Below are 26,561 nucleotides of genomic sequence, written 5' to 3' on the forward strand. Positions count from 1 at the left end.
AAAGTTTTCGACTTAAACTAAGACTTCATTTGCATAATTGTGTCCCTGATGGTCTAGTGGCTAGGATTCGGCGCTCTCACCGCCGCGGCCCGGGTTCAATTCCCGGTCAGGGAAATCAGATATAAAATGTTAAATTCCTAGTCGGGGAATTGAAGCTCTAAATTTTAATTCAAGCCAAACTGCAGATGTTTTTAAAGCATTCGACATGAACTATGACTTCATTTGCATAATTGTGTCCCTGATGGTCTAGTGACTAGGATTTGGCGCTTTCACCGCTGCGGCCCAGGTTCAATTCCCGGTCAGGGAAATGAGACTTAGAGTTTGGAATTCCAGATCCAACTTTTAATTCAAGCCAAACTGCAGATGTTTTTAAAGTTTTCGACTTAAACTAAGACTTCATTTGCATAATTGTGTCCCTGATGGTCTAGTGGCTAGGATTTGGCGCTTTCACCGCCGCGGCCCGGGTTCAATTCCCGGTCAGGGAAATGAGATTTAGAGTTTGGAATTCCAGATCCAACTTTTAATTCAAGCCAAACTGCAGATGTTTTTAAAGTATTCGAGTCAAATTATGACTTCATTTGCATAATTGTGTCCCAGATGGTCTAGTGGCTAGGATTTGGCGCTTTCACCGCCGCGGCCCGGGTTCAATTTCCGGTCAGGGAAATGAGATTTAGAGTTTGGAATTCCAGATCCAACTTTTAATTCAAGCAAAACTGCAGATGTTTTTAAAGTTTTCGACTTAAATTAATACTTCATTAGCATAATCATGTCCCTGATGGTCTAGTGGCTAGGATTCGGCGCTCTCCCCGCCGCGGCCCGGGTTCAATTCCCGGTCAGGGAAATCAGATATAAAGTGGTAAATTCCTGGTCAGGAAATTCCGGCTTTAACTTTTAATTCAAGCCAAACTGCAGATGTTTTTAAATTATTTGACTCAAACTATGACTTCATTTGCATAATTGTGTCCCTGATGGTCTAGTGGCTAGGATTCGGCGCTCTCACCGCCGCGGCCCGGGTTCAATTCCCGGTCAGGGAAATCAGATATAAAATGTTAAATTCCTAGTCGGGGAATTGAAGCTCTAAATTTTAATTCAAGCCAAACTGCAGATGTTTTTAAAGCATTCGACATGAACTATGACTTAATTTGCATAATTGTGTCCCTGATGGTCTAGTGACTAGGATTTGGCGCTTTCACCGCTGCGGCCCAGGTTCAATTCCCGGTCAGGGAAATGAGACTTAGAGTTTGGAATTCCAGATCCAACTTTTAATTCAAGCCAAACTGCAGATGTTTTTAAAGTTTTCGACTTAAACTAAGACTTCATTAGCATAATCATGTCCCTGATGGTCTAGTGGCTAGGATTTGGCGTTTTCACCGCCGCGGCCCGGGTTAAATTCCCGGTCACGAAAATGAGATTTAGAGTTTGGAATTCCAGATCCAACTTTTGATTCAAGCCAAACTACAGATGTTTTTAAATTATTTGACTCAAACTATGACTTCATTTGCATAATTGTGTCCCTGATGGTCTAGTGGCTAGGATTCGGCGCTCTCACCGCCGCGGCCCGGGTTCAATTCCCGGTCAGGGAAATCAGATATAAAATGTTAAATTCCTAGTCGGGGAATTGAAGCTCTAAATTTTAATTCAAGCCAAACTGCAGATGTTTTTAAAGCATTCGACATGAACTATGACTTCATTTGCATAATTGTGTCCCTGATGGTCTAGTGACTAGGATTTGGCGCTTTCACCGCTGCGGCCCAGGTTCAATTCCCGGTCAGGGAAATGAGACTTAGAGTTTGGAATTCCAGATCCAACTTTTAATTCAAGCCAAACTGCAGATGTTTTTAAAGTTTTCGACTTAAACTAAGACTTCATTAGCATAATCATGTCCCTGATGGTCTAGTGGCTAGGATTTGGCGTTTTCACCGCCGCGGCCCGGGTTAAATTCCCGGTCACGAAAATGAGATTTAGAGTTTGGAATTCCAGATCCAACTTTTGATTCAAGCCAAACTACAGATGTTTTTAAATTATTTGACTCAAACTATGACTTCATTTGCATAATTGTGTCCCTGATGGTCTAGTGGCTAGGATTCGGCGCTCTCACCGCCGCGGCCCGGGTTCAATTCCCGGTCAGGGAAATCAGATATAAAATGTTAAATTCCTAATCGGGGAATTGAAGCTCTAAATTTTAATTCAAGCCAAACTGCAGATGTTTTTAAAGCATTCGACATGAACTATGACTTCATTTGCATAATTGTGTCCCTGATGGTCTAGTGACTAGGATTTGGCGCTTTCACCGCTGCGGCCCAGGTTCAATTCCCGGTCAGGGAAATGAGACTTAGAGTTTGGAATTCCAGATCCAACTTTTAATTCAAGCCAAACTGCAGATGTTTTTAAAGTTTTCGACTTAAACTAAGACTTCATTAGCATAATCATGTCCCTGATGGTCTAGTGGCTAGGATTTGGCGCTTTCACCGCCGCGGCCCGGGTTAAATTCCCGGTCACGAAAATGAGATTTAGAGTTTGGAATTCCAGATCCAACTTTTGATTCAAGCCAAACTGCAGATGTTTTTAAAGTTTTCGACTCAAATTATGACTTCATTTGCATAATTGTGTCCCAGATGGTCTAGTGGCTAGGATTTGGCGCTTTCACCGCCGCGGCCCGCGTTCAATTCCCGGTCAGGGAAATCAGATATAAATTGTTAAATTCCTGGTCAGGGAATTCCAGCTTTAACTTTTAATTCAAGCCAAACTGCAGATGTTTTTAAAGCATTCGACTTAAACTAAGACTTCATTAGCATAATCATGTCCCTGATGGTCTAGTGGCTAGGATTCGGCGCTCTCACTGCCGCGGCCCGGGTTCAATTCCCGGTCAGGGAAATCAGATATAAAGTGTTAAATTCCTAGTCGGGGAATTGAAGCTCTAAATTTTAATTCAAGCCAAACTACAGATGTTTTTAAAGCATTCGACTTAAACTATGACTCCATTTGCATAAATGTGTCCCTGATGGTCTAGTGGCTAGGATTTGGCGCTTTCACCGCCGCGGCCCGAGTTCAATTCCCGGTCAGGGAAATGAGATTTAGAGTTTGCAATTCCAGATCCAACTTTTAATACAAGCCAAACTGCAGATGTTTTTAAAGTTTTCGACTTAAACTAAGACTTCATTTGCATAATTGTGTCCCTGATGGTCTAGTGGCTAGGATTCGGCGCTCTCACCGCCGCGGCCCGGGTTCAATTCCCGGTCAGGGAAATCAGATATAAAATGTTAAATTCCTAGTCGGGGAATTGAAGCTCTAAATTTTAATTCAAGCCAAACTGCAGATGTTTTTAAAGCATTCGACATGAACTATGACTTCATTTGCATAATTGTGTCCCTGATGGTCTAGTGACTAGGATTTGGCGCTTTCACCGCTGCGGCCCAGGTTCAATTCCCGGTCAGGGAAATGAGACTTAGAGTTTGGAATTCCAGATCCAACTTTTAATTCAAGCCAAACTGCAGATGTTTTTAAAGTTTTCGACTTAAACTAAGACTTCATTAGCATAATCATGTCCCTGATGGTCTAGTGGCTAGGATTTGGCGCTTTCACCGCCGCGGCCCGGGTTAAATTCCCGGTCACGAAAATGAGATTTAGAGTTTGGAATTCCAGATCCAACTTTTGATTCAAGCCAAACTACAGATGTTTTTAAAGTTTTCGACTTAAACTAAGACTTCATTTGCATAATTGTGTCCCTGATGGTCTAGTGGCTAGGATTTGGCGCTTTCACAGCCGCGGCCCGAGTTCAATTCCCGGTCAGGGAAATGAGATTTAGAGTTTGCAATTCCAGATCCAACTTTTAATACAAGCCAAACTGCAGATGTTTTTAAAGTTTTCGACTCAAATTATGACTTCATTTGCATAATTGTGTCCCAGATGGTCTAGTGGCTAGGATTCGGCGCTCTCACCGCTGCGGCCCGGGTTCAATTCCCGGTCAGGGAAATCAGATATAAAATGTTAAATTCCTAGTCGTGGAATTGAAGCTCTAAATTTTAATTCAAGCCAAACTACAGATGTTTTTAAAGCATTCGACATGAACTATGACTTCATTTGCATAATTGTGTCCCTGATGGTCTAGTGGCTAGGATTCGGCGCTCTCACCGCCGCGGCCCGGGTTCAATTCCCGGTCAGTGAAATCAGATATAAAATGTTAAATTCCTAGTCGGGGAATTGAAGCTCTAAATTTTAATTCAAGCCAAACTACAGATGTTTTTAAAGCATTCGACATGAACTATGACTTCATTTGCATAATTCTGTCCCTGATGGTCTAGTGGCTAGGATTCGGCGCTCTCACCGCCGCGGCCCGGGTTAAATTCCCGGTCATGGAAATGAGATTTAGAGTTTGGAATTCCAGATCCAACTTTTAATTCAAGCAAAACTGCAGATGTTTTTAAAGTTTTCGACTTAAATTAATACTTCATTAGCATAATCATGTCCCTGATGGTCTAGTGGCTAGGATTCGGCGCTCTCACCGCCGCGGCCCGGGTTCAATTCCCGGTCAGGGAAATCAGATATAAAGTGGTAAATTCCTGGTCAGGAAATTCCAGCTTTAACTTTTAATTCAAGCCAAACTGCAGATGTTTTTAAATTATTTGACTCAAACTATGACTTCATTTGCATAATTGTGTCCCTGATGGTCTAGTGGCTAGGATTCGGCGCTCTCATCGCCGCGGCCCGGGTTCAATTCCCGGTCAGGGAAATCAGATATAAAATGTTAAATTCCTAGTCGGGGAATTGAAGCTCTAAATTTTAATTCAAGCCAAACTGCAGATGTTTTTAAAGCATTCGACATGAACTATGACTTAATTTGCATAATTGTGTCCCTGATGGTCTAGTGACTAGGATTTGGCGCTTTCACCGCTGCGGCCCAGGTTCAATTCCCGGTCAGGGAAATGAGACTTAGAGTTTGGAATTCCAGATCCAACTTTTAATTCAAGCCAAACTGCAGATGTTTTTAAAGTTTTCGACTTAAACTAAGACTTCATTAGCATAATCATGTCCCTGATGGTCTAGTGGCTAGGATTTGGCGTTTTCACCGCCGCGGCCCGGGTTAAATTCCCGGTCACGAAAATGAAATTTAGAGTTTGGAATTCCAGATCCAACTTTTGATTCAAGCCAAACTACAGATGTTTTTAAATTATTTGACTCAAACTATGACTTCATTTGCATAATTGTGTCCCTGATGGTCTAGTGGCTAGGATTCGGCGCTCTCACCGCCGCGGCCCGGGTTCAATTCCCGGTCAGGGAAATCAGATATAAAATGTTAAATTCCTAGTCGGGGAATTGAAGCTCTAAATTTTAATTCAAGCCAAACTGCAGATGTTTTTAAAGCATTCGACATGAACTATGACTTCATTTGCATAATTGTGTCCCTGATGGTCTAGTGACTAGGATTTGGCGCTTTCACCGCTGCGGCCCAGGTTCAATTCCCGGTCAGGGAAATGAGACTTAGAGTTTGGAATTCCAGATCCAACTTTTAATTCAAGCCAAACTGCAGATGTTTTTAAAGTTTTCGACTTAAACTAAGACTTCATTAGCATAATCATGTCCCTGATGGTCTAGTGGCTAGGATTTGGCGCTTTCACCGCCGCGGCCCGGGTTAAATTCCCGGTCACGAAAATGAGATTTAGAGTTTGGAATTCCAGATCCAACTTTTGATTCAAGCCAAACTACAGATGTTTTTAAAGTTTTCGACTTAAACTAAGACTTCATTTGCATAATTGTGTCACTGATGGTCTAGTGGCTAGGATTCGGCGCTCTCACCGCTGCGGCCCGGGTTCAATTCCCGGTCAGGGAAATCATATATAAAGTGTTAAATTCCTGGTCAGGGAATTCAAGCTTTAACTTTTAATTCAAGCCAAACTGCAGATGTTTTTAAAGTATTCGACGTAAACTATGACTTCATTTGCATAATTGTGTCCCTGATGGTCTAGTGGCTAGGATTTGGCGCTTTCACCGCCGCGGCCAGGGCTCAATTCCCGGTCAGGGAAATGAGATTTAGAGTTTGGAATTCCAGATCCAACTTTTAATTCAAGCCAAACTGCAGATGTTTTTAAAGTATTCGACTCAAATTATGACTTCATTTGCATAATTGTGTCCCAGATGGTCTAGTGGCTAGGATTTGGCGCTTTCACCGCCGCGGGCCGGGTTCAATTTCCGGTCAGGGAAATGAGATTTAGAGTTTGGAATTCCAGATCCAACTTTTAATTCAAGCAAAACTGCAGATGTTTTTAAAGTTTTCGACTTAAATTAATACTTCATTAGCATAATCATGTCCCTGATGGTCTAGTGGCTAGGATTCGGCGCTCTCACCGCCGCGGCCAGGGTTCAATTCCCGGTCAGGGAAATCAGACATAAAGTGTTAAATTCCTAGTTGGGGAATTGAAGCTCTAAATTTTAATTCAAGCCAAACTACAGATGTTTTTAAAGCATTCGACTTAAACTATGACTCCATTTGCATAATTGTGTCCCTGATGGTCTAGTGGCTAGGATTTGGTGCTTTCACGGCCGCGGCCCGAGTTCAATTCCCAGTCAGGGAAATGAGATTTAGAGTTTGGAATTCCAGATCCAACTTTTAATTCAAGCAAAACTGCAGATGTTTTTAAAGTTTTCGACTTAAACTAAGACTTCATTAGCATAATCATGTCCCTGATGGTCTAGTGGCTAGGATTTGGCGCTTTCGCCGCCGCGGCCCGGGTTCAATTCCCGGTCAGGGAAATCAGATATAAAGTGTTAAATTCCTGGTCTGGGAATTCCAGCTTTAACTTTTAATTCAAGCCAAACTGCAGATGTTTTTAAAGTTTTCGACTCAAATTATGACTTCATTTGCATAATTGTGTCCCAGATGGTCTAGTGGCTAGGATTTGGCGCTTTCACCGCCGCGGCCCGCGTTCAATTCCCGGTCAGGGAAATCAGATATAAATTGTTAAATTCCTGGTCAGGGAATTCCAGCTTTAACTTTTAATTCAAGCCAAACTGCAGATGTTTTTAAAGCATTCGACTTAAACTAAGACTTCATTAGCATAATCATGTCCCTGATGGTCTAGTGGCTAGGATTCGGCGCTCTCACCGCCGCGGCCCGGGTTCAATTCCCGGTCAGGGAAATCAGATATAAAGTGTTAAATTCCTAGTCGGGGAATTGAAGCTCTAAATTTTAATTCAAGCCAAACTACAGATGTTTTTAAAGCATTCGACTTAAACTATGACTCCATTTGCATAAATGTGTCCCTGATGGTCTAGTGGCTAGGATTTGGCGCTTTCACCGCCGCGGCCCGAGTTCAATTCCCGGTCAGGGAAATGAGATTTAGAGTTTGCAATTCCAGATCCAACTTTTAATACAAGCCAAACTGCAGATGTTTTTAAAGTTTTCGACTTAAACTAAGACTTCATTTGCATAATTGTGTCCCTGATGGTCTAGTGGCTAGGATTCGGCGCTCTCACCGCCGCGGCCCGGGTTCAATTCCCGGTCAGGGAAATCAGATATAAAATGTTAAATTCCTAGTCGGGGAATTGAAGCTCTAAATTTTAATTCAAGCCAAACTGCAGATGTTTTTAAAGCATTCGACATGAACTATGACTTCATTTGCATAATTGTGTCCCTGATGGTCTAGTGACTAGGATTTGGCGCTTTCACCGCTGCGGCCCAGGTTCAATTCCCGGTCAGGGAAATGAGACTTAGAGTTTGGAATTCCAGATCCAACTTTTAATTCAAGCCAAACTGCAGATGTTTTTAAAGTTTTCGACTTAAACTAAGACTTCATTTGCATAATTGTGTCCCTGATGGTCTAGTGGCTAGGATTTGGCGCTTTCACCGCCGCGGCCCGGGTTCAATTCCCGGTCAGGGAAATGAGATTTAGAGTTTGGAATTCCAGATCCAACTTTTAATTCAAGCCAAACTGCAGATGTTTTTAAAGTATTCGACTCAAATTATGACTTCATTTGCATAATTGTGTCCCAGATGGTCTAGTGGCTAGGATTTGGCGCTTTCACCGCCGCGGCCCGGGTTCAATTTCCGGTCAGGGAAATGAGATTTAGAGTTTGGAATTCCAGATCCAACTTTTAATTCAAGCAAAACTGCAGATGTTTTTAAAGTTTTCGACTTAAATTAATACTTCATTAGCATAATCATGTCCCTGATGGTCTAGTGGCTAGGATTCGGCGCTCTCCCCGCCGCGGCCCGGGTTCAATTCCCGGTCAGGGAAATCAGATATAAAGTGGTAAATTCCTGGTCAGGAAATTCCGGCTTTAACTTTTAATTCAAGCCAAACTGCAGATGTTTTTAAATTATTTGACTCAAACTATGACTTCATTTGCATAATTGTGTCCCTGATGGTCTAGTGGCTAGGATTCGGCGCTCTCACCGCCGCGGCCCGGGTTCAATTCCCGGTCAGGGAAATCAGATATAAAATGTTAAATTCCTAGTCGGGGAATTGAAGCTCTAAATTTTAATTCAAGCCAAACTGCAGATGTTTTTAAAGCATTCGACATGAACTATGACTTAATTTGCATAATTGTGTCCCTGATGGTCTAGTGACTAGGATTTGGCGCTTTCACCGCTGCGGCCCAGGTTCAATTCCCGGTCAGGGAAATGAGACTTAGAGTTTGGAATTCCAGATCCAACTTTTAATTCAAGCCAAACTGCAGATGTTTTTAAAGTTTTCGACTTAAACTAAGACTTCATTAGCATAATCATGTCCCTGATGGTCTAGTGGCTAGGATTTGGCGTTTTCACCGCCGCGGCCCGGGTTAAATTCCCGGTCACGAAAATGAGATTTAGAGTTTGGAATTCCAGATCCAACTTTTGATTCAAGCCAAACTACAGATGTTTTTAAATTATTTGACTCAAACTATGACTTCATTTGCATAATTGTGTCCCTGATGGTCTAGTGGCTAGGATTCGGCGCTCTCACCGCCGCGGCCCGGGTTCAATTCCCGGTCAGGGAAATCAGATATAAAATGTTAAATTCCTAGTCGGGGAATTGAAGCTCTAAATTTTAATTCAAGCCAAACTGCAGATGTTTTTAAAGCATTCGACATGAACTATGACTTCATTTGCATAATTGTGTCCCTGATGGTCTAGTGACTAGGATTTGGCGCTTTCACCGCTGCGGCCCAGGTTCAATTCCCGGTCAGGGAAATGAGACTTAGAGTTTGGAATTCCAGATCCAACTTTTAATTCAAGCCAAACTGCAGATGTTTTTAAAGTTTTCGACTTAAACTAAGACTTCATTAGCATAATCATGTCCCTGATGGTCTAGTGGCTAGGATTTGGCGCTTTCACCGCCGCGGCCCGGGTTAAATTCCCGGTCACGAAAATGAGATTTAGAGTTTGGAATTCCAGATCCAACTTTTGATTCAAGCCAAACTACAGATGTTTTTAAAGTTTTCGACTTAAACTAAGACTTCATTTGCATAATTGTGTCACTGATGGTCTAGTGGCTAGGATTCGGCGCTCTCACCGCTGCGGCCCGGGTTCAATTCCCGGTCAGGGAAATCGTATATAAAGTGTTAAATTCCTGGTCAGGGAATTCAAGCTTTAACTTTTAATTCAAGCCAAACTGCAGATGTTTTTAAAGTATTCGACGTAAACTATGACTTCATTTGCATAATTGTGTCCCTGATGGTCTAGTGGCTAGGATTTGGCGCTTTCACCGCCGCGGCCAGGGCTCAATTCCCGGTCAGGGAAATGAGATTTAGAGTTTGGAATTCCAGATCCAACTTTTAATTCAAGCCAAACTGCAGATGTTTTTAAAGTATTCGACTCAAATTATGACTTCATTTGCATAATTGTGTCCCAGATGGTCTAGTGGCTAGGATTTGGCGCTTTCACCGCCGCGGGCCGGGTTCAATTTCCGGTCAGGGAAATGAGATTTAGAGTTTGGAATTCCAGATCCAACTTTTAATTCAAGCAAAACTGCAGATGTTTTTAAAGTTTTCGACTTAAATTAATACTTCATTAGCATAATCATGTCCCTGATGGTCTAGTGGCTAGGATTCGGCGCTCTCACCGCCGCGGCCAGGGTTCAATTCCCGGTCAGGGAAATCAGACATAAAGTGTTAAATTCCTAGTTGGGGAATTGAAGCTCTAAATTTTAATTCAAGCCAAACTACAGATGTTTTTAAAGCATTCGACTTAAACTATGACTCCATTTGCATAATTGTGTCCCTGATGGTCTAGTGGCTAGGATTTGGTGCTTTCACGGCCGCGGCCCGAGTTCAATTCCCAGTCAGGAAAATGAGATTTAGAGTTTGGAATTCCAGATCCAACTTTTAATTCAAGCAAAACTGCAGATGTTTTTAAAGTTTTCGACTTAAACTAAGACTTCATTAGCATAATCATGTCCCTGATGGTCTAGTGGCTAGGATTTGGCGCTTTCGCCGCCGCGGCCCGGGTTCAATTCCCGGTCAGGGAAATCAGATATAAAGTGTTAAATTCCTGGTCAGGGAATTCCAGCTTTAACTTTTAATTCAAGCCAAACTGCAGATGTTTTTAAAGTTTTCGACTCAAATTATGACTTCATTTGCATAATTGTGTCCCAGATGGTCTAGTGGCTAGGATTTGGCGCTTTCACCGCCGCGGCCCGCGTTCAATTCCCGGTCAGGGAAATCAGATATAAATTGTTAAATTCCTGGTCAGGGAATTCCAGCTTTAACTTTTAATTCAAGCCAAACTGCAGATGTTTTTAAAGCATTCGACTTAAACTAAGACTTCATTAGCATAATCATGTCCCTGATGGTCTAGTGGCTAGGATTCGGCGCTCTCACTGCCGCGGCCCGGGTTCAATTCCCGGTCAGGGAAATCAGATATAAAGTGTTAAATTCCTAGTCGGGGAATTGAAGCTCTAAATTTTAATTCAAGCCAAACTACAGATGTTTTTAAAGCATTCGACTTAAACTATGACTCCATTTGCATAAATGTGTCCCTGATGGTCTAGTGGCTAGGATTTGGCGCTTTCACCGCCGCGGCCCGAGTTCAATTCCCGGTCAGGGAAATGAGATTTAGAGTTTGCAATTCCAGATCCAACTTTTAATACAAGCCAAACTGCAGATGTTTTTAAAGTTTTCGACTTAAACTAAGACTTCATTTGCATAATTGTGTCCCTGATGGTCTAGTGGCTAGGATTCGGCGCTCTCACCGCCGCGGCCCGGGTTCAATTCCCGGTCAGGGAAATCAGATATAAAATGTTAAATTCCTAGTCGGGGAATTGAAGCTCTAAATTTTAATTCAAGCCAAACTGCAGATGTTTTTAAAGCATTCGACATGAACTATGACTTCATTTGCATAATTGTTTCCCTGATGGTCTAGTGACTAGGATTTGGCGCTTTCACCGCTGCGGCCCAGGTTCAATTCCCGGTCAGGGAAATGAGACTTAGAGTTTGGAATTCCAGATCCAACTTTTAATTCAAGCCAAACTGCAGATGTTTTTAAAGTTTTCGACTTAAACTAAGACTTCATTAGCATAATCATGTCCCTGATGGTCTAGTGGCTAGGATTTGGCGCTTTCACCGCCGCGGCCCGGGTTAAATTCCCGGTCACGAAAATGAGATTTAGAGTTTGGAATTCCAGATCCAACTTTTGATTCAAGCCAAACTACAGATGTTTTTAAAGTTTTCGACTTAAACTAAGACTTCATTTGCATAATTGTGTCCCTGATGGTCTAGTGGCTAGGATTTGGCGCTTTCACAGCCGCGGCCCGAGTTCAATTCCCGGTCAGGGAAATGAGATTTAGAGTTTGCAATTCCAGATCCAACTTTTAATACAAGCCAAACTGCAGATGTTTTTAAAGTTTTCGACTCAAATTATGACTTCATTTGCATAATTGTGTCCCAGATGGTCTAGTGGCTAGGATTCGGCGCTCTCACCGCTGCGGCCCGGGTTCAATTCCCGGTCAGGGAAATCAGATATAAAATGTTAAATTCCTAGTCGTGGAATTGAAGCTCTAAATTTTAATTCAAGCCAAACTACAGATGTTTTTAAAGCATTCGACATGAACTATGACTTCATTTGCATAATTGTGTCCCTGATGGTCTAGTGGCTAGGATACGGCGCTCTCACCGCCGCGGCCCGGGTTCAATTCCCGGTCAGGGAAATCAGATATAAAATGTTAAATTCCTAGTCGGGGAATTGAAGCTCTAAATTTTAATTCAAGCCAAACTACAGATGTTTTTAAAGCATTCGACATGAACTATGACTTCATTTGCATAATTGTGTCCCTGATGGTCTAGTGACTAGGATTTGGCGCTTTCACCGCCGCGGCCCGGGTTAAATTCCCGGTCACGGAAATGAGATTTAGAGTTTGGAATTCCAGATCCAACTTTTGATTCAAGCCAAACTACAGATGTTTTTAAAGTTTTCGACTTAAACTAAGACTTCATTTGCATAATTGTGTCCCTGATGGTCTAGTGGCTAGGATTCGGCGCTCTCACCGCCGCGGCCCGGGTTCAATTCCCGGTCAGGGAAATCAGATATAAAATGTTAAATTCCTAGTCGGGGAATTGAAGCTCTAAATTTTAATTCAAGCCAAACTGCAGATGTTTTTAAAGCATTCGACATGAACTATGACTTCATTTGCATAATTGTGTCCCTGATGGTCTAGTGACTAGGATTTGGCGCTTTCACCGCTGCGGCCCAGGTTCAATTCCCGGTCAGGGAAATGAGACTTAGAGTTTGGAATTCCAGATCCAACTTTTAATTCAAGCCAAACTGCAGATGTTTTTAAAGTTTTCGACTTAAACTAAGACTTCATTAGCATAATCATGTCCCTGATGGTCTAGTGGCTAGGATTTGGCGCTTTCACCGCCGCGGCCCGGGTTAAATTCCCGGTCACGAAAATGAGATTTAGAGTTTGGAATTCCAGATCCAACTTTTGATTCAAGCCAAACTACAGATGTTTTTAAAGTTTTCGACTTAAACTAAGACTTCATTTGCATAATTGTGTCCCTGATGGTCTAGTGGCTAGGATTTGGCGCTTTCACCGCCGCGGCCCGAGTTCAATTCCCGGTCAGGGAAATGAGATTTAGAGTTTGCAATTCCAGATCCAACTTTTAATACAAGCCAAACTGCAGATGTTTTTAAAGTTTTCGACTCAAATTATGACTTCATTTGCATAATTGTGTCCCAGATGGTCTAGTGGCTAGGATTCGGCGCTCTCACCGCCGCGGCCCGGGTTCAATTCCCGGTCAGGGAAATCAGATATAAAATGTTAAATTCCTAGTCGGGGAATTGAAGCTCTAAATTTTAATTCAAGCCAAACTACAGATGTTTTTAAAGCATTCGACATGAACTATGACTTCATTTGCATAATTGTGTCCCTGATGGTCTAGTGACTAGGATTTGGCGCTTTCACCGCCGCGGCCCGGGTTAAATTCCCGGTCACGGAAATGAGATTTAGAGTTTGGAATTCCAGATCCAACTTTTGATTCAAGCCAAACTACAGATGTTTTTAAAGTTTTCGACTTAAACTAAGACTTCATTTGCATAATTGTGTCCCTGATGGTCTAGTGGCTAGGATTCGGCGCTCTCACCGCCGCGGCCCGGGTTCAATTCCCGGTCAGGGAAATCAGATATAAAATGTTAAATTCCTAGTCGGGGAATTGAAGCTCTAAATTTTAATTCAAGCCAAACTGCAGATGTTTTTAAAGCATTCGACATGAACTATGACTTCATTTGCATAATTGTGTCCCTGATGGTCTAGTGACTAGGATTTGGCGCTTTCACCGCTGCGGCCCAGGTTCAATTCCCGGTCAGGGAAATGAGACTTAGAGTTTGGAATTCCAGATCCAACTTTTAATTCAAGCCAAACTGCAGATGTTTTTAAAGTTTTCGACTTAAACTAAGACTTCATTAGCATAATCATGTCCCTGATGGTCTAGTGGCTAGGATTTGGCGCTTTCACCGCCGCGGCCCGGGTTAAATTCCCGGTCACGAAAATGAGATTTAGAGTTTGGAATTCCAGATCCAACTTTTGATTCAAGCCAAACTACAGATGTTTTTAAAGTTTTCGACTTAAACTAAGACTTCATTTGCATAATTGTGTCCCTGATGGTCTAGTGGCTAGGATTTGGCGCTTTCACCGCCGCGGCCCGAGTTCAATTCCCGGTCAGGGAAATGAGATTTAGAGTTTGCAATTCCAGATCCAACTTTTAATACAAGCCAAACTGCAGATGTTTTTAAAGTTTTCGACTCAAACTATGACTTCATTTGCATAATTGTGTCCCAGATGGTCTAGTGGCTAGGATTCGGCGCTCTCACCGCCGCGGCCCGGGTTCAATTCCCGGTCAGGGAAATCAGATATGAAATGTTAAATTCCTAGTCGTGGAATTGAAGCTCTAAATTTTAATTCAAGCCAAACTACAGATGTTTTTAAAGCATTCGACATGAACTATGACTTCATTTGCATAATTGTGTCCCTGATGGTCTAGTGGCTAGGATTCGGCGCTCTCACCGCCGCGGCCCGGGTTCAATTCCCGGTCAGGGAAATCAGATATAAAATGTTAAATTCCTAGTCGGGGAATTGAAGCTCTAAATTTTAATTCAAGCCAAACTACAGATGTTTTTAAAGCATTCGACATGAACTATGACTTCATTTGCATAATTGTGTCCCTGATGGTCTAGTGACTAGGATTTGGCGCTTTCACCGCCGCGGCCCGGGTTAAATTCCCGGTCACGGAAATGAGATTTAGAGTTTGGAATTCCAGATCCAACTTTTGATTCAAGCCAAACTACAGATGTTTTTAAAGTTTTCGACTTAAACTAAGACTTCATTTGCATAATTGTGTCACTGATGGTCTAGTGGCTAGGATTTGGCGCTTTCACCGCCGCGGCCCGGGTTAAATTCCCGGTCAGGGAAATCATACATAAAGTGTTAAATTCCTGGTCAGGGAATTCAAGCTTTAACTTTTAATTCAAGCCAAACTGCAGATGTTTTTAAAGTATTCGACGTAAATTATGACTTCATTTGCATAATTGTGTCCCTGATGGTCTAGTGGCTAGGATTTGGCGCTTTCACCGCCGCGGCCCGAGTTCAATTCCCGGTCACGGAAATGAGATTTAGAGTTTGGAATTCCAGATCCAACTTTTAATTCAAGCCAAACTGCAGATCTTTTTAAAGTTTTCGACTTAAACTATGACTTCATTTGCATAATTGTGTCCCAGATGGTCTAGTGGCTAGGATTTGGCGCTTTCACCGCCGCGGCCCGGGTTCAATTCCCGGTCAGGGAAATCAGATATAAAGTGTTAAATTCCTGGTCAGGGAATTCAAGCTTTAACTTTTAATTCAAGCCAAACTGCAGATGTTTTTAAAGTATTCGACGTAAATTATGACTTCATTTGCATAATTGTGTCCCTGATGGTCTAGTGGCTAGGATTTGGCGCTTTCACCGCCGCGGCCCGGGTTAAATTCCCGGTCACGGAAATGAGATTTAGAGTTTGGAATTCCAGATCCAACTTTTGATTCAAGCCAAACTACAGATGTTTTTAAAGTTTTCGACTTAAACTAAGACTTCATTTGCATAATTGTGTCCCAGATGGTCTAGTGGCTAGGATTTGGCGCTTTCACCGCCGCGGCCCGCGTTCAATTCCCGGTCACGGAAATGAGATTTAGAGTTTGGAATTCCAGATCCAACTTTTAATTCAAGCCAAACTGCAGATCTTTTTAAAGTTTTCGACTTAAACTATGACTTCATTTGCATAATTGTGTCCCTGATGGTCTAGTGGCTAGGATTTGGCGCTTTCACCGCCGCGGCCCGGGTTCAATTTCCGGTCAGGGAAATGAGATTTAGAGTTTGGAATTCCAGATGCAACTTTTAATTCAAGCAAAACTGCAGATGTTTTTAAAGTTTTCGACTTAAATTAATACTTCATTAGCATAATCATGTCTCTGATGGTCTAGTGGCTAGGATTCAGCGCTCTCACCGCCGCGGCCCGGGTTCAATTCCCGGTCAGGGAAATCAGATATAAAATGTTAAATTCCTAGTCGGGGAATTGAAGCTCTAAATTTTAATTCAAGCCAAACTACAGATGTTTTTAAAGCATTCGACATGAACTATGACTCCATTTGCATAATTGTGTCCCTGATGGTCTAGTGGCTAGGATTTGGCGCTCTCACCGCCGCGGCCCGGGTTCAATTCCCGGTCAGGGAAATCAGATATAAAATGTTAAATTCCTAGTCGGGGAATTGAAGCTCTAAATTTTAATTCAAGCCAAACTACAGATGTTTTTAAAGCATTCGACATGAACTATGACTTCATTTGCATAATTCTGTCCCTGATGGTCTAGTGGCTAGGATTTGGCGCTCTCACCGCCGCGGCCCGGGTTAAATTCCCGGTCACGGAAATGAGATTTAGAGTTTGGAATTCCAGATCCAACTTTTGATTCAAGCCAAACTACAGATGTTTTTAAAGTTTTCGACTTAAACTAAGACTTCATTTGCATAATTGTGTCACTGATGGTCTAGTGGCTAGGATTCGGCGCTCTCACTGCTGCGGCCCGGGTTCAATTCCCGGTCAGGAAAATCATATATAAAGTGTTAAATTCCTGGTCAGGGAATTCAAGCTTTAACTTTTAATTCAAGCCAAACTGCAGATGTTTTTAAAGTATTCGACGTAAACTATGACTTCATTTGCATAATTGTGTCCCTGATGGTCTAGTGGCTAGGATTTGGCGCTTTCACCGCCGCGGCCCGGGTTCAATTCCCGGTCAGGGAAATGAGATTTAGAGTTTGGAATTCCAGATCCAACTTTTAATTCAAGCCAAACTGCAGATGTTTTTAAAGTATTCGACTCAAATTATGACTTCATTTGCATAATTGTGTCCCAGATGGTCTAGTGGCTAGGATTTGGCGCTTTCACCGCCGCGGCCCGGGTTCAATTTCCGGTCAGGGAAATGAGATTTAGAGTTTGGAATTCCAGATCCAACTTTTAATTCAAGCAAAACTGCAGATGTTTTTAAAGTTTTCGACTTAAATTAATACTTCATTAGCATAATCATGTCCCTGATGGTCTAGTGGCTAGGATTCGGCGCTCTCCCCGCCGCGGCCCGGGTTCAATTCCCGGTCAGGGAAATCAGATATAAAGTGGTAAATTCCTGGTCAGGAAATTCCGGCTTTAACTTTTAATTCAAGCCAAACTGCAGATGTTTTTAAATTATTTGACTCAAACTATGACTTCATTTGCATAATTGTGTCCCTGATGGTCTAGTGGCTAGGATTTGGCGCTTTCACCGCTGCGGCCCAGGTTCAATTCCCGGTCAGGGAAATGAGACTTAGAGTTTGGAATTCCAGATCCAACTTTTAATTCAAGCCAAACTGCAGATGTTTTTAAAGTTTTCGACTTAAACTAAGACTTCATTAGCATAATCATGTCCCTGATGGTCTAGTGGCTAGGATTTGGCGCTTTCACCGCCGCGGCCCGGGTTAAATTCCCGGTCACGAAAATGAGATTTAGAGTTTGGAATTCCAGATCCAACTTTTGATTCAAGCCAAACTGCAGATGTTTTTAAAGTTTTCGACTCAAATTATGACTTCATTTGCATAATTGTGTCCCAGATGGTCTAGTGGCTAGGATTCGGCGCTCTCACCGCCGCGGCCCGGGTTCAATTCCCGGTCAGGGAAATCAGATATAAAATGTTAAATTCCTAGTCGGGGAATTGAAGCTCTAAATTTTAATTCAAGCCAAACTACAGATGTTTTTAAAGCATTCGACATGAACTATGACTTCATTTGCATAATTGTGTCCCTGATGGTCTAGTGACTAGGATTTGGCGCTTTCACCGCCGCGGCCCGGGTTAAATTCCCGGTCACGGAAATGAGATTTAGAGTTTGGAATTCCAGATCCAACTTTTGATTCAAGCCAAACTACAGATGTTTTTAAAGTTTTCGACTTAAACTAAGACTTCATTTGCATAATTGTGTCCCTGATGGTCTAGTGGCTAGGATTCGGCGCTCTCACCGCCGCGGCCCGGGTTCAATTCCCGGTCAGGGAAATCAGATATAAAATGTTAAATTCCTAGTCGGGGAATTGAAGCTCTAAATTTTAATTCAAGCCAAACTGCAGATGTTTTTAAAGCATTCGACATGAACTATGACTTCATTTGCATAATTGTGTCCCTGATGGTCTAGTGACTAGGATTTGGCGCTTTCACCGCTGCGGCCCAGGTTCAATTCCCGGTCAGGGAAATGAGACTTAGAGTTTGGAATTCCAGATCCAACTTTTAATTCAAGCCAAACTGCAGATGTTTTTAAAGTTTTCGACTTAAACTAAGACTTCATTAGCATAATCATGTCCCTGATGGTCTAGTGGCTAGGATTTGGCGCTTTCACCGCCGCGGCCCGGGTTAAATTCCCGGTCACGAAAATGAGATTTAGAGTTTGGAATTCCAGATCCAACTTTTGATTCAAGCCAAACTACAGATGTTTTTAAAGTTTTCGACTTAAACTAAGACTTCATTTGCATAATTGTGTCCCTGATGGTCTAGTGGCTAGGATTTGGCGCTTTCACCGCCGCGGCCCGAGTTCAATTCCCGGTCAGGGAAATGAGATTTAGAGTTTGCAATTCCAGATCCAACTTTTAATACAAGCCAAACTGCAGATGTTTTTAAAGTTTTCGACTCAAACTATGACTTCATTTGCATAATTGTGTCCCAGATGGTCTAGTGGCTAGGATTCGGCGCTCTCACCGCCGCGGCCCGGGTTCAATTCCCGGTCAGGGAAATCAGATATGAAATGTTAAATTCCTAGTCGTGGAATTGAAGCTCTAAATTTTAATTCAAGCCAAACTACAGATGTTTTTAAAGCATTCGACATGAACTATGACTTCATTTGCATAATTGTGTCCCTGATGGTCTAGTGGCTAGGATTCGGCGCTCTCACCGCCGCGGCCCGGGTTCAATTCCCGGTCAGGGAAATCAGATATAAAATGTTAAATTCCTAGTCGGGGAATTGAAGCTCTAAATTTTAATTCAAGCCAAACTACAGATGTTTTTAAAGCATTCGACATGAACTATGACTTCATTTGCATAATTGTGTCCCTGATGGTCTAGTGACTAGGATTTGGCGCTTTCACCGCCGCGGCCCGGGTTAAATTCCCGGTCACGGAAATGAGATTTAGAGTTTGGAATTCCAGATCCAACTTTTGATTCAAGCCAAACTACAGATGTTTTTAAAGTTTTCGACTTAAACTAAGACTTCATTTGCATAATTGTGTCACTGATGGTCTAGTGGCTAGGATTTGGCGCTTTCACCGCCGCGGCCCGGGTTAAATTCCCGGTCAGGGAAATCATACATAAAGTGTTAAATTCCTGGTCAGGGAATTCAAGCTTTAACTTTTAATTCAAGCCAAACTGCAGATGTTTTTAAAGTATTCGACGTAAATTATGACTTCATTTGCATAATTGTGTCCCTGATGGTCTAGTGGCTAGGATTTGGCGCTTTCACCGCCGCGGCCCGAGTTCAATTCCCGGTCACGGAAATGAGATTTAGAGTTTGGAATTCCAGATCCAACTTTTAATTCAAGCCAAACTGCAGATCTTTTTAAAGTTTTCGACTTAAACTATGACTTCATTTGCATAATTGTGTCCCAGATGGTCTAGTGGCTAGGATTTGGCGCTTTCACCGCCGCGGCCCGGGTTCAATTCCCGGTCAGGGAAATCAGATATAAAGTGTTAAATTCCTGGTCAGGGAATTCAAGCTTTAACTTTTAATTCAAGCCAAACTGCAGATGTTTTTAAAGTATTCGACGTAAATTATGACTTCATTTGCATAATTGTGTCCCTGATGGTCTAGTGGCTAGGATTTGGCGCTTTCACCGCCGCGGCCCGGGTTAAATTCCCGGTCACGGAAATGAGATTTAGAGTTTGGAATTCCAGATCCAACTTTTGATTCAAGCCAAACTACAGATGTTTTTAAAGTTTTCGACTTAAACTAAGACTTCATTTGCATAATTGTGTCCCAGATGGTCTAGTGGCTAGGATTTGGCGCTTTCACCGCCGCGGCCCGCGTTCAATTCCCGGTCACGGAAATGAGATTTAGAGTTTGGAATTCCAGATCCAACTTTTAATTCAAGCCAAACTGCAGATCTTTTTAAAGTTTTCGACTTAAACTATGACTTCATTTGCATAATTGTGTCCCTGATGGTCTAGTGGCTAGGATTTGGCGCTTTCACCGCCGCGGCCCGGGTTCAATTTCCGGTCAGGGAAATGAGATTTAGAGTTTGGAATTCCAGATGCAACTTTTAATTCAAGCAAAACTGCAGATGTTTTTAAAGTTTTCGACTTAAATTAATACTTCATTAGCATAATCATGTCTCTGATGGTCTAGTGGCTAGGATTCAGCGCTCTCACCGCCGCGGCCCGGGTTCAATTCCCGGTCAGGGAAATCAGATATAAAATGTTAAATTCCTAGTCGGGGAATTGAAGCTCTAAATTTTAATTCAAGCCAAACTACAGATGTTTTTAAAGCATTCGACATGAACTATGACTCCATTTGCATAATTGTGTCCCTGATGGTCTAGTGGCTAGGATTTGGCGCTCTCACCGCCGCGGCCCGGGTTCAATTCCCGGTCAGGGAAATCAGATATAAAATGTTAAATTCCTAGTCGGGGAATTGAAGCTCTAAATTTTAATTCAAGCCAAACTACAGATGTTTTTAAAGCATTCGACATGAACTATGACTTCATTTGCATAATTCTGTCCCTGATGGTCTAGTGGCTAGGATTTGGCGCTCTCACCGCCGCGGCCCGGGTTAAATTCCCGGTCACGGAAATGAGATTTAGAGTTTGGAATTCCAGATCCAACTTTTGATTCAAGCCAAACTACAGATGTTTTTAAAGTTTTCGACTTAAACTAAGACTTCATTTGCATAATTGTGTCACTGATGGTCTAGTGGCTAGGATTCGGCGCTCTCACTGCTGCGGCCCGGGTTCAATTCCCGGTCAGGAAAATCATATATAAAGTGTTAAATTCCTGGTCAGGGAATTCAAGCTTTAACTTTTAATTCAAGCCAAACTGCAGATGTTTTTAAAGTATTCGACGTAAACTATGACTTCATTTGCATAATTGTGTCCCTGATGGTCTAGTGGCTAGGATTTGGCGCTTTCACCGCCGCGGCCCGGGTTCAATTCCCGGTCAGGGAAATGAGATTTAGAGTTTGGAATTCCAGATCCAACTTTTAATTCAAGCCAAACTGCAGATGTTTTTAAAGTATTCGACTCAAATTATGACTTCATTTGCATAATTGTGTCCCAGATGGTCTAGTGGCTAGGATTTGGCGCTTTCACCGCCGCGGCCCGGGTTCAATTTCCGGTCAGGGAAATGAGATTTAGAGTTTGGAATTCCAGATCCAACTTTTAATTCAAGCAAAACTGCAGATGTTTTTAAAGTTTTCGACTTAAATTAATACTTCATTAGCATAATCATGTCCCTGATGGTCTAGTGGCTAGGATTCGGCGCTCTCCCCGCCGCGGCCCGGGTTCAATTCCCGGTCAGGGAAATCAGATATAAAGTGGTAAATTCCTGGTCAGGAAATTCCGGCTTTAACTTTTAATTCAAGCCAAACTGCAGATGTTTTTAAATTATTTGACTCAAACTATGACTTCATTTGCATAATTGTGTCCCTGATGGTCTAGTGGCTAGGATTTGGCGCTTTCACCGCTGCGGCCCAGGTTCAATTCCCGGTCAGGGAAATGAGACTTAGAGTTTGGAATTCCAGATCCAACTTTTAATTCAAGCCAAACTGCAGATGTTTTTAAAGTTTTCGACTTAAACTAAGACTTCATTAGCATAATCATGTCCCTGATGGTCTAGTGGCTAGGATTTGGCGCTTTCACCGCCGCGGCCCGGGTTAAATTCCCGGTCACGAAAATGAGATTTAGAGTTTGGAATTCCAGATCCAACTTTTGATTCAAGCCAAACTACAGATGTTTTTAAATTATTTGACTTAAACTATGACTTCATTTGCATAATTGTGTCCCTGATGGTCTAGTGGCTAGGATTCGGCGCTCTCACCGCCGCGGCCCGGGTTCAATTCCCGGTCAGGGAAATCAGATATAAAATGTTAAATTCCTAGTCGGGGAATTGAAGCTCTAAATTTTAATTCAAGCCAAACTGCAGATGTTTTTAAAGCATTCGACATGAACTATGACTTCATTTGCATAATTGTGTCCCTGATGGTCTAGTGACTAGGATTTGGCGCTTTCACCGCTGCGGCCCAGGTTCAATTCCCGGTCAGGGAAATGAGACTTAGAGTTTGGAATTCCAGATCCAACTTTTAATTCAAGCCAAACTGCAGATGTTTTTAAAGTTTTCGACTTAAACTAAGACTTCATTAGCATAATCATGTCCCTGATGGTCTAGTGGCTAGGATTTGGCGCTTTCACCGCCGCGGCCCGGGTTAAATTCCCGGTCACGAAAATGAGATTTAGAGTTTGGAATTCCAGATCCAACTTTTGATTCAAGCCAAACTACAGATGTTTTTAAAGTTTTCGACTTAAACTAAGACTTCATTTGCATAATTGTGTCACTGATGGTCTAGTGGCTAGGATTCGGCGCTCTCACCGCTGCGGCCCGGGTTCAATTCCCGGTCAGGGAAATCATATATAAAGTGTTAAATTCCTGGTCAGGGAATTCAAGCTTTAACTTTTAATTCAAGCCAAACTGCAGATGTTTTTAAAGTATTCGACGTAAACTATGACTTCATTTGCATAATTGTGTCCCTGATGGTCTAGTGGCTAGGATTTGGCGCTTTCACCGCCGCGGCCAGGGTTCAATTCCCGGTCAGGGAAATGAGATTTAGAGTTTGGAATTCCAGATCCAACTTTTAATTCAAGCCAAACTGCAGATGTTTTTAAAGTATTCGACTCAAATTATGACTTCATTTGCATAATTGTGTCCCAGATGGTCTAGTGGCTAGGATTTGGCGCTTTCACCGCCGCGGGCCGGGTTCAATTTCCGGTCAGGGAAATGAGATTTAGAGTTTGGAATTCCAGATCCAACTTTTAATTCAAGCAAAACTGCAGATGTTTTTAAAGTTTTCGACTTAAATTAATACTTCATTAGCATAATCATGTCCCTGATGGTCTAGTGGCTAGGATTCGGCGCTCTCACCGCCGCGGCCCGGGTTCAATTCCCGGTCAGGGAGATCAGATATAAAGTGGTAAATTCCTGGTCAGGAAATTCCAGCTTTAACTTTTAATTCAAGCCAAACTGCAGATGTTTTTAAATTATTTGACTCAAACTATGACTTCATTTGCATAATTGTGTCCCTGATGGTCTAGTGGCTAGGATTCGGCGCTCTCACCGCCGCGGCCCGGGTTCAATTCCCGGTCAGGGAAATCAGATATAAAATGTTAAATTCCTAGTCGGGGAATTGAAGCTCTAAATTTTAATTCAAGCCAAACTACAGATGTTTTTAAAGCATTCGACATGAACTATGACTTCATTTGCATAATTCTGTCCCTGATGGTCTAGTGGCTAGGATTCGGCGCTCTCACCGCCGCGGCCCGGGTTAAATTCCCGGTCACGGAAATGAGATTTAGAGTTTGGAATTCCAGATCCAACTTTTAATTCAAGCCAAACTACAGATGTTTTTAAAGTTTTCGACTTAAACTAAGACTTCATTTGCATAATTGTGTCACTGATGGTCTAGTGGCTAGGATTCGGGGCTCTCACCGCTGCGGCCCGGGTTCAATTCCCGGTCAGGGAAATCATATATAAAGTGTTATATTCCTGGTCAGGGAATTCAAGCTTTAACTTTTAATTCAAGCCAAACTGCAGATGTTTTTAAAGTATTCGACGTAAACTATGACTTCATTAGCATAATTGTGTCCCTGATGGTCTAGTGGCTAGGATTTGGCGCTTTCACCGCCGCGGCCAGGGTTCAATTCCCGGTCAGGGAAATGAGATTTAGAGTTTGGAATTCCAGATCCAACTTTTAATTCAAGCCAAACTGCAGATGTTTTTAAAGTATTCGACTCAAATTATGACTTCATTTGCATAATTGTGTCCCAGATGGTCTAGTGGCTAGGATTTGGCGCTTTCACCGCCGCGGGCCGGGTTCAATTTCCGGTCAGGGAAATGAGATTTAGAGTTTGGAATTCCAGATCCAACTTTTAATTCAAGCAAAACTGCAGATGTTTTTAAAGTTTTCGACTTAAATTAATACTTCATTAGCATAATCATGTCCCTGATGGTCTAGTGGCTAGGATTCGGCGCTCTCACCGCCGCGGCCCGGGTTCAATTCCCGGTCAGGGAGATCAGATATAAAGTGGTAAATTCCTGGTCAGGAAATTCCAGCTTTAACTTTTAATTCAAGCCAAACTGCAGATGTTTTTAAATTATTTGACTCAAACTATGACTTCATTTGCATAATTGTGTCCCTGATGGTCTAGTGGCTAGGATTCGGCGCTCTCACCGCCGCGGCCCGGGTTCAATTCCCGGTCAGGGAAATCAGATATAAAATGTTAAATTCCTAGTCGGGGAATTGAAGCTCTAAATTTTAATTCAAGCCAAACTACAGATGTTTTTAAAGCATTCGACATGAACTATGACTTCATTTGCATAATTCTGTCCCTGATGGTCTAGTGGCTAGGATTCGGCGCTCTCACCGCCGCGGCCCGGGTTAAATTCCCGGTCACGGAAATGAGATTTAGAGTTTGGAATTCCAGATCCAACTTTTAATTCAAGCCAAACTGCAGATGTTTTTAAAGTTTTCGACTTAAACTAAGACTTCATTAGCATAATCATGTCCCTGATGGTCTAGTGGCTAGGATTTGGCGCTTTCACCGCCGCGGCCCGGGTTAAATTCCCGGTCACGGAAATGAGATTTAGAGTTTGGAATTCCAGATCCAACTTTTGATTCAAGCCAAACTACAGATGTTTTTAAAGTTTTCGACTTAAACTAAGACTTCATTTGCATAATTGTGTCACTGATGGTCTAGTGGCTAGGATTCGGCGCTCTCACCGCTGCGGCCTGGGTTCAATTCCCGGTCAGGGAAATCATATATAAAGTGTTATATTCCTGGTCAGGGAATTCAAGCTTTAACTTTTAATTCAAGCCAAACTGCAGATGTTTTTAAAGTATTCGACGTAAACTATGACTTCATTTGCATAATTGTGTCCCTGATGGTCTAGTGGCTAGGATTTGGCGCTTTCACCGCCGCGGCCCGGGTTCAATTCCCGGTCAGGGAAATGAGATTTAGAGTTTGGAATTCCAGATCCAACTTTTAATTCAAGCCAAACTGCATATGTTTTTAAAGTATTCGACTCAAATTATGACTTCATTTGCATAATTGTGTCCCAGATGGTCTAGTGGCTAGGATTTGGCGCTTTCACCGCCGCGGGCCGGGTTCAATTTCCGGTCAGGGAAATGAGATTTAGAGTTTGGAATTCCAGATCCAACTTTTAATTCAAGCAAAACTGCAGATGTTTTTAAAGTTTTCGACTTAAATTAATACTTCATTAGCATAATCATGTCCCTGATGGTCTAGTGGCTAGGATTCGGCGCTCTCACCGCCGCGGCCCGGGTTCAATTCCCGGTCAGGGAGATCAGATATAAAGTGGTAAATTCCTGGTCAGGAAATTCCAGCTTTAACTTTTAATTCAAGCCAAACTGCAGATGTTTTTAAATTATTTGACTCAAACTATGACTTCATTTGCATAATTGTGTCCCTGATGGTCTAGTGGCTAGGATTCGGCGCTCTCACCGCCGCGGCCCGGGTTCAATTCCCGGTCAGGGAAATCAGATATAAAATGTTAAATTCCTAGTCGGGGAATTGAAGCTCTAAATTTTAATTCAAGCCAAACTACAGATGTTTTTAAAGCATTCGACATGAACTATGACTTCATTTGCATAATTCTGTCCCTGATGGTCTAGTGGCTAGGATTCGGCGCTCTCACCGCCGCGGCCCGGGTTAAATTCCCGGTCACGGAAATGAGATTTAGAGTTTGGAATTCCAGATCCAACTTTTAATTCAAGCCAAACTGCAGATGTTTTTAAAGTTTTCGACTTAAACTAAGACTTCATTAGCATAATCATGTCCCTGATGGTCTAGTGGCTAGGATTTGGCGCTTTCACCGCCGCGGCCCGGGTTAAATTCCCGGTCACGGAAATGAGATTTAGAGTTTGGAATTCCAGATCCAACTTTTGATTCAAGCCAAACTACAGATGTTTTTAAAGTTTTCGACTTAAACTAAGACTTCATTTGCATAATTGTGTCACTGATGGTCTAGTGGCTAGGATTCGGCGCTCTCACCGCTGCGGCCCGGGTTCAATTCCCGGTCAGGGAAATCATATATAAAGTGTTAAATTCCTGGTCAGGGAATTCAAGCTTTAACTTTTAATTCAAGCCAAACTGCAGATGTTTTTAAAGTATTCGACGTAAACTATGACTTCATTTGCATAATTGTGTCCCAGATGGTCTAGTGGCTAGGATTTGGCGCTATCACCGCCGCGGCCCGGGTTCAATTTCCGGTCAGGGAAATGAGATTTAGAGTTTGGAATTCCAGATCCAACTTTTAATTCAAGCAAAACTGCAGATGTTTT

At 42.5% G+C, this 26,561-nt stretch overlaps 42 non-coding genes across 42 annotated transcripts; all 42 read left to right on the top strand.

Moving 5' to 3' along the window:
• The first annotated feature begins 42 nt into the window (after nucleotides 1-42).
• Nucleotides 43-114, top strand: trnae-cuc (transfer RNA glutamic acid (anticodon CUC)). The gene has a single exon. It is a non-coding gene; the product is annotated as a tRNA-Glu (tRNA).
• Nucleotides 115-413: 299 nt separating this feature from the next.
• Nucleotides 414-485, top strand: trnae-uuc (transfer RNA glutamic acid (anticodon UUC)). The gene has a single exon. It is a non-coding gene; the product is annotated as a tRNA-Glu (tRNA).
• Nucleotides 486-962: 477 nt separating this feature from the next.
• Nucleotides 963-1,034, top strand: trnae-cuc (transfer RNA glutamic acid (anticodon CUC)). The gene has a single exon. It is a non-coding gene; the product is annotated as a tRNA-Glu (tRNA).
• Nucleotides 1,035-1,511: 477 nt separating this feature from the next.
• Nucleotides 1,512-1,583, top strand: trnae-cuc (transfer RNA glutamic acid (anticodon CUC)). The gene has a single exon. It is a non-coding gene; the product is annotated as a tRNA-Glu (tRNA).
• Nucleotides 1,584-2,060: 477 nt separating this feature from the next.
• On the top strand, nucleotides 2,061-2,132 carry trnae-cuc (transfer RNA glutamic acid (anticodon CUC)). Its single transcript has one exon. It is a non-coding gene; the product is annotated as a tRNA-Glu (tRNA).
• An 863-nt stretch (nucleotides 2,133-2,995) lies between these two features.
• trnae-uuc (transfer RNA glutamic acid (anticodon UUC)) lies at nucleotides 2,996-3,067 on the top strand. Its single transcript has one exon. It is a non-coding gene; the product is annotated as a tRNA-Glu (tRNA).
• Nucleotides 3,068-3,173: 106 nt separating this feature from the next.
• trnae-cuc (transfer RNA glutamic acid (anticodon CUC)) lies at nucleotides 3,174-3,245 on the top strand. The gene has a single exon. It is a non-coding gene; the product is annotated as a tRNA-Glu (tRNA).
• A 1,219-nt stretch (nucleotides 3,246-4,464) lies between these two features.
• trnae-cuc (transfer RNA glutamic acid (anticodon CUC)) lies at nucleotides 4,465-4,536 on the top strand. The gene has a single exon. It is a non-coding gene; the product is annotated as a tRNA-Glu (tRNA).
• Nucleotides 4,537-4,657: 121 nt separating this feature from the next.
• Nucleotides 4,658-4,729, top strand: trnae-cuc (transfer RNA glutamic acid (anticodon CUC)). Its single transcript has one exon. It is a non-coding gene; the product is annotated as a tRNA-Glu (tRNA).
• Nucleotides 4,730-5,206: 477 nt separating this feature from the next.
• trnae-cuc (transfer RNA glutamic acid (anticodon CUC)) lies at nucleotides 5,207-5,278 on the top strand. The gene has a single exon. It is a non-coding gene; the product is annotated as a tRNA-Glu (tRNA).
• A 1,397-nt stretch (nucleotides 5,279-6,675) lies between these two features.
• On the top strand, nucleotides 6,676-6,747 carry trnae-uuc (transfer RNA glutamic acid (anticodon UUC)). Its single transcript has one exon. It is a non-coding gene; the product is annotated as a tRNA-Glu (tRNA).
• A 314-nt stretch (nucleotides 6,748-7,061) lies between these two features.
• On the top strand, nucleotides 7,062-7,133 carry trnae-cuc (transfer RNA glutamic acid (anticodon CUC)). Its single transcript has one exon. It is a non-coding gene; the product is annotated as a tRNA-Glu (tRNA).
• A 121-nt stretch (nucleotides 7,134-7,254) lies between these two features.
• trnae-uuc (transfer RNA glutamic acid (anticodon UUC)) lies at nucleotides 7,255-7,326 on the top strand. The gene has a single exon. It is a non-coding gene; the product is annotated as a tRNA-Glu (tRNA).
• Nucleotides 7,327-7,432: 106 nt separating this feature from the next.
• On the top strand, nucleotides 7,433-7,504 carry trnae-cuc (transfer RNA glutamic acid (anticodon CUC)). Its single transcript has one exon. It is a non-coding gene; the product is annotated as a tRNA-Glu (tRNA).
• A 299-nt stretch (nucleotides 7,505-7,803) lies between these two features.
• On the top strand, nucleotides 7,804-7,875 carry trnae-uuc (transfer RNA glutamic acid (anticodon UUC)). The gene has a single exon. It is a non-coding gene; the product is annotated as a tRNA-Glu (tRNA).
• Nucleotides 7,876-8,352: 477 nt separating this feature from the next.
• Nucleotides 8,353-8,424, top strand: trnae-cuc (transfer RNA glutamic acid (anticodon CUC)). Its single transcript has one exon. It is a non-coding gene; the product is annotated as a tRNA-Glu (tRNA).
• A 477-nt stretch (nucleotides 8,425-8,901) lies between these two features.
• On the top strand, nucleotides 8,902-8,973 carry trnae-cuc (transfer RNA glutamic acid (anticodon CUC)). Its single transcript has one exon. It is a non-coding gene; the product is annotated as a tRNA-Glu (tRNA).
• A 1,397-nt stretch (nucleotides 8,974-10,370) lies between these two features.
• Nucleotides 10,371-10,442, top strand: trnae-uuc (transfer RNA glutamic acid (anticodon UUC)). The gene has a single exon. It is a non-coding gene; the product is annotated as a tRNA-Glu (tRNA).
• A 507-nt stretch (nucleotides 10,443-10,949) lies between these two features.
• On the top strand, nucleotides 10,950-11,021 carry trnae-uuc (transfer RNA glutamic acid (anticodon UUC)). Its single transcript has one exon. It is a non-coding gene; the product is annotated as a tRNA-Glu (tRNA).
• Nucleotides 11,022-11,127: 106 nt separating this feature from the next.
• On the top strand, nucleotides 11,128-11,199 carry trnae-cuc (transfer RNA glutamic acid (anticodon CUC)). The gene has a single exon. It is a non-coding gene; the product is annotated as a tRNA-Glu (tRNA).
• An 848-nt stretch (nucleotides 11,200-12,047) lies between these two features.
• Nucleotides 12,048-12,119, top strand: trnae-cuc (transfer RNA glutamic acid (anticodon CUC)). Its single transcript has one exon. It is a non-coding gene; the product is annotated as a tRNA-Glu (tRNA).
• A 299-nt stretch (nucleotides 12,120-12,418) lies between these two features.
• trnae-cuc (transfer RNA glutamic acid (anticodon CUC)) lies at nucleotides 12,419-12,490 on the top strand. The gene has a single exon. It is a non-coding gene; the product is annotated as a tRNA-Glu (tRNA).
• Nucleotides 12,491-12,967: 477 nt separating this feature from the next.
• Nucleotides 12,968-13,039, top strand: trnae-uuc (transfer RNA glutamic acid (anticodon UUC)). Its single transcript has one exon. It is a non-coding gene; the product is annotated as a tRNA-Glu (tRNA).
• Nucleotides 13,040-13,516: 477 nt separating this feature from the next.
• trnae-cuc (transfer RNA glutamic acid (anticodon CUC)) lies at nucleotides 13,517-13,588 on the top strand. Its single transcript has one exon. It is a non-coding gene; the product is annotated as a tRNA-Glu (tRNA).
• Nucleotides 13,589-14,065: 477 nt separating this feature from the next.
• trnae-uuc (transfer RNA glutamic acid (anticodon UUC)) lies at nucleotides 14,066-14,137 on the top strand. The gene has a single exon. It is a non-coding gene; the product is annotated as a tRNA-Glu (tRNA).
• A 299-nt stretch (nucleotides 14,138-14,436) lies between these two features.
• Nucleotides 14,437-14,508, top strand: trnae-cuc (transfer RNA glutamic acid (anticodon CUC)). Its single transcript has one exon. It is a non-coding gene; the product is annotated as a tRNA-Glu (tRNA).
• A 670-nt stretch (nucleotides 14,509-15,178) lies between these two features.
• trnae-uuc (transfer RNA glutamic acid (anticodon UUC)) lies at nucleotides 15,179-15,250 on the top strand. The gene has a single exon. It is a non-coding gene; the product is annotated as a tRNA-Glu (tRNA).
• Nucleotides 15,251-15,727: 477 nt separating this feature from the next.
• On the top strand, nucleotides 15,728-15,799 carry trnae-uuc (transfer RNA glutamic acid (anticodon UUC)). Its single transcript has one exon. It is a non-coding gene; the product is annotated as a tRNA-Glu (tRNA).
• Nucleotides 15,800-16,662: 863 nt separating this feature from the next.
• trnae-uuc (transfer RNA glutamic acid (anticodon UUC)) lies at nucleotides 16,663-16,734 on the top strand. Its single transcript has one exon. It is a non-coding gene; the product is annotated as a tRNA-Glu (tRNA).
• Nucleotides 16,735-17,938: 1,204 nt separating this feature from the next.
• On the top strand, nucleotides 17,939-18,010 carry trnae-cuc (transfer RNA glutamic acid (anticodon CUC)). Its single transcript has one exon. It is a non-coding gene; the product is annotated as a tRNA-Glu (tRNA).
• Nucleotides 18,011-18,487: 477 nt separating this feature from the next.
• On the top strand, nucleotides 18,488-18,559 carry trnae-uuc (transfer RNA glutamic acid (anticodon UUC)). Its single transcript has one exon. It is a non-coding gene; the product is annotated as a tRNA-Glu (tRNA).
• A 299-nt stretch (nucleotides 18,560-18,858) lies between these two features.
• Nucleotides 18,859-18,930, top strand: trnae-cuc (transfer RNA glutamic acid (anticodon CUC)). Its single transcript has one exon. It is a non-coding gene; the product is annotated as a tRNA-Glu (tRNA).
• Nucleotides 18,931-19,600: 670 nt separating this feature from the next.
• On the top strand, nucleotides 19,601-19,672 carry trnae-uuc (transfer RNA glutamic acid (anticodon UUC)). Its single transcript has one exon. It is a non-coding gene; the product is annotated as a tRNA-Glu (tRNA).
• A 477-nt stretch (nucleotides 19,673-20,149) lies between these two features.
• Nucleotides 20,150-20,221, top strand: trnae-uuc (transfer RNA glutamic acid (anticodon UUC)). The gene has a single exon. It is a non-coding gene; the product is annotated as a tRNA-Glu (tRNA).
• An 863-nt stretch (nucleotides 20,222-21,084) lies between these two features.
• On the top strand, nucleotides 21,085-21,156 carry trnae-uuc (transfer RNA glutamic acid (anticodon UUC)). The gene has a single exon. It is a non-coding gene; the product is annotated as a tRNA-Glu (tRNA).
• An 833-nt stretch (nucleotides 21,157-21,989) lies between these two features.
• Nucleotides 21,990-22,061, top strand: trnae-cuc (transfer RNA glutamic acid (anticodon CUC)). The gene has a single exon. It is a non-coding gene; the product is annotated as a tRNA-Glu (tRNA).
• Nucleotides 22,062-22,731: 670 nt separating this feature from the next.
• On the top strand, nucleotides 22,732-22,803 carry trnae-uuc (transfer RNA glutamic acid (anticodon UUC)). The gene has a single exon. It is a non-coding gene; the product is annotated as a tRNA-Glu (tRNA).
• A 477-nt stretch (nucleotides 22,804-23,280) lies between these two features.
• trnae-cuc (transfer RNA glutamic acid (anticodon CUC)) lies at nucleotides 23,281-23,352 on the top strand. The gene has a single exon. It is a non-coding gene; the product is annotated as a tRNA-Glu (tRNA).
• A 492-nt stretch (nucleotides 23,353-23,844) lies between these two features.
• Nucleotides 23,845-23,916, top strand: trnae-uuc (transfer RNA glutamic acid (anticodon UUC)). Its single transcript has one exon. It is a non-coding gene; the product is annotated as a tRNA-Glu (tRNA).
• Nucleotides 23,917-24,393: 477 nt separating this feature from the next.
• Nucleotides 24,394-24,465, top strand: trnae-cuc (transfer RNA glutamic acid (anticodon CUC)). The gene has a single exon. It is a non-coding gene; the product is annotated as a tRNA-Glu (tRNA).
• A 670-nt stretch (nucleotides 24,466-25,135) lies between these two features.
• On the top strand, nucleotides 25,136-25,207 carry trnae-uuc (transfer RNA glutamic acid (anticodon UUC)). Its single transcript has one exon. It is a non-coding gene; the product is annotated as a tRNA-Glu (tRNA).
• Nucleotides 25,208-25,684: 477 nt separating this feature from the next.
• On the top strand, nucleotides 25,685-25,756 carry trnae-cuc (transfer RNA glutamic acid (anticodon CUC)). Its single transcript has one exon. It is a non-coding gene; the product is annotated as a tRNA-Glu (tRNA).
• The last annotated feature ends 805 nt before the right edge of the window (nucleotides 25,757-26,561 follow it).

Source organism: Gasterosteus aculeatus, chromosome 12, assembly GCF_964276395.1.
Source record: "Gasterosteus aculeatus chromosome 12, fGasAcu3.hap1.1, whole genome shotgun sequence".
Lineage (NCBI taxonomy): Eukaryota > Metazoa > Chordata > Actinopteri > Perciformes > Gasterosteidae > Gasterosteus > Gasterosteus aculeatus.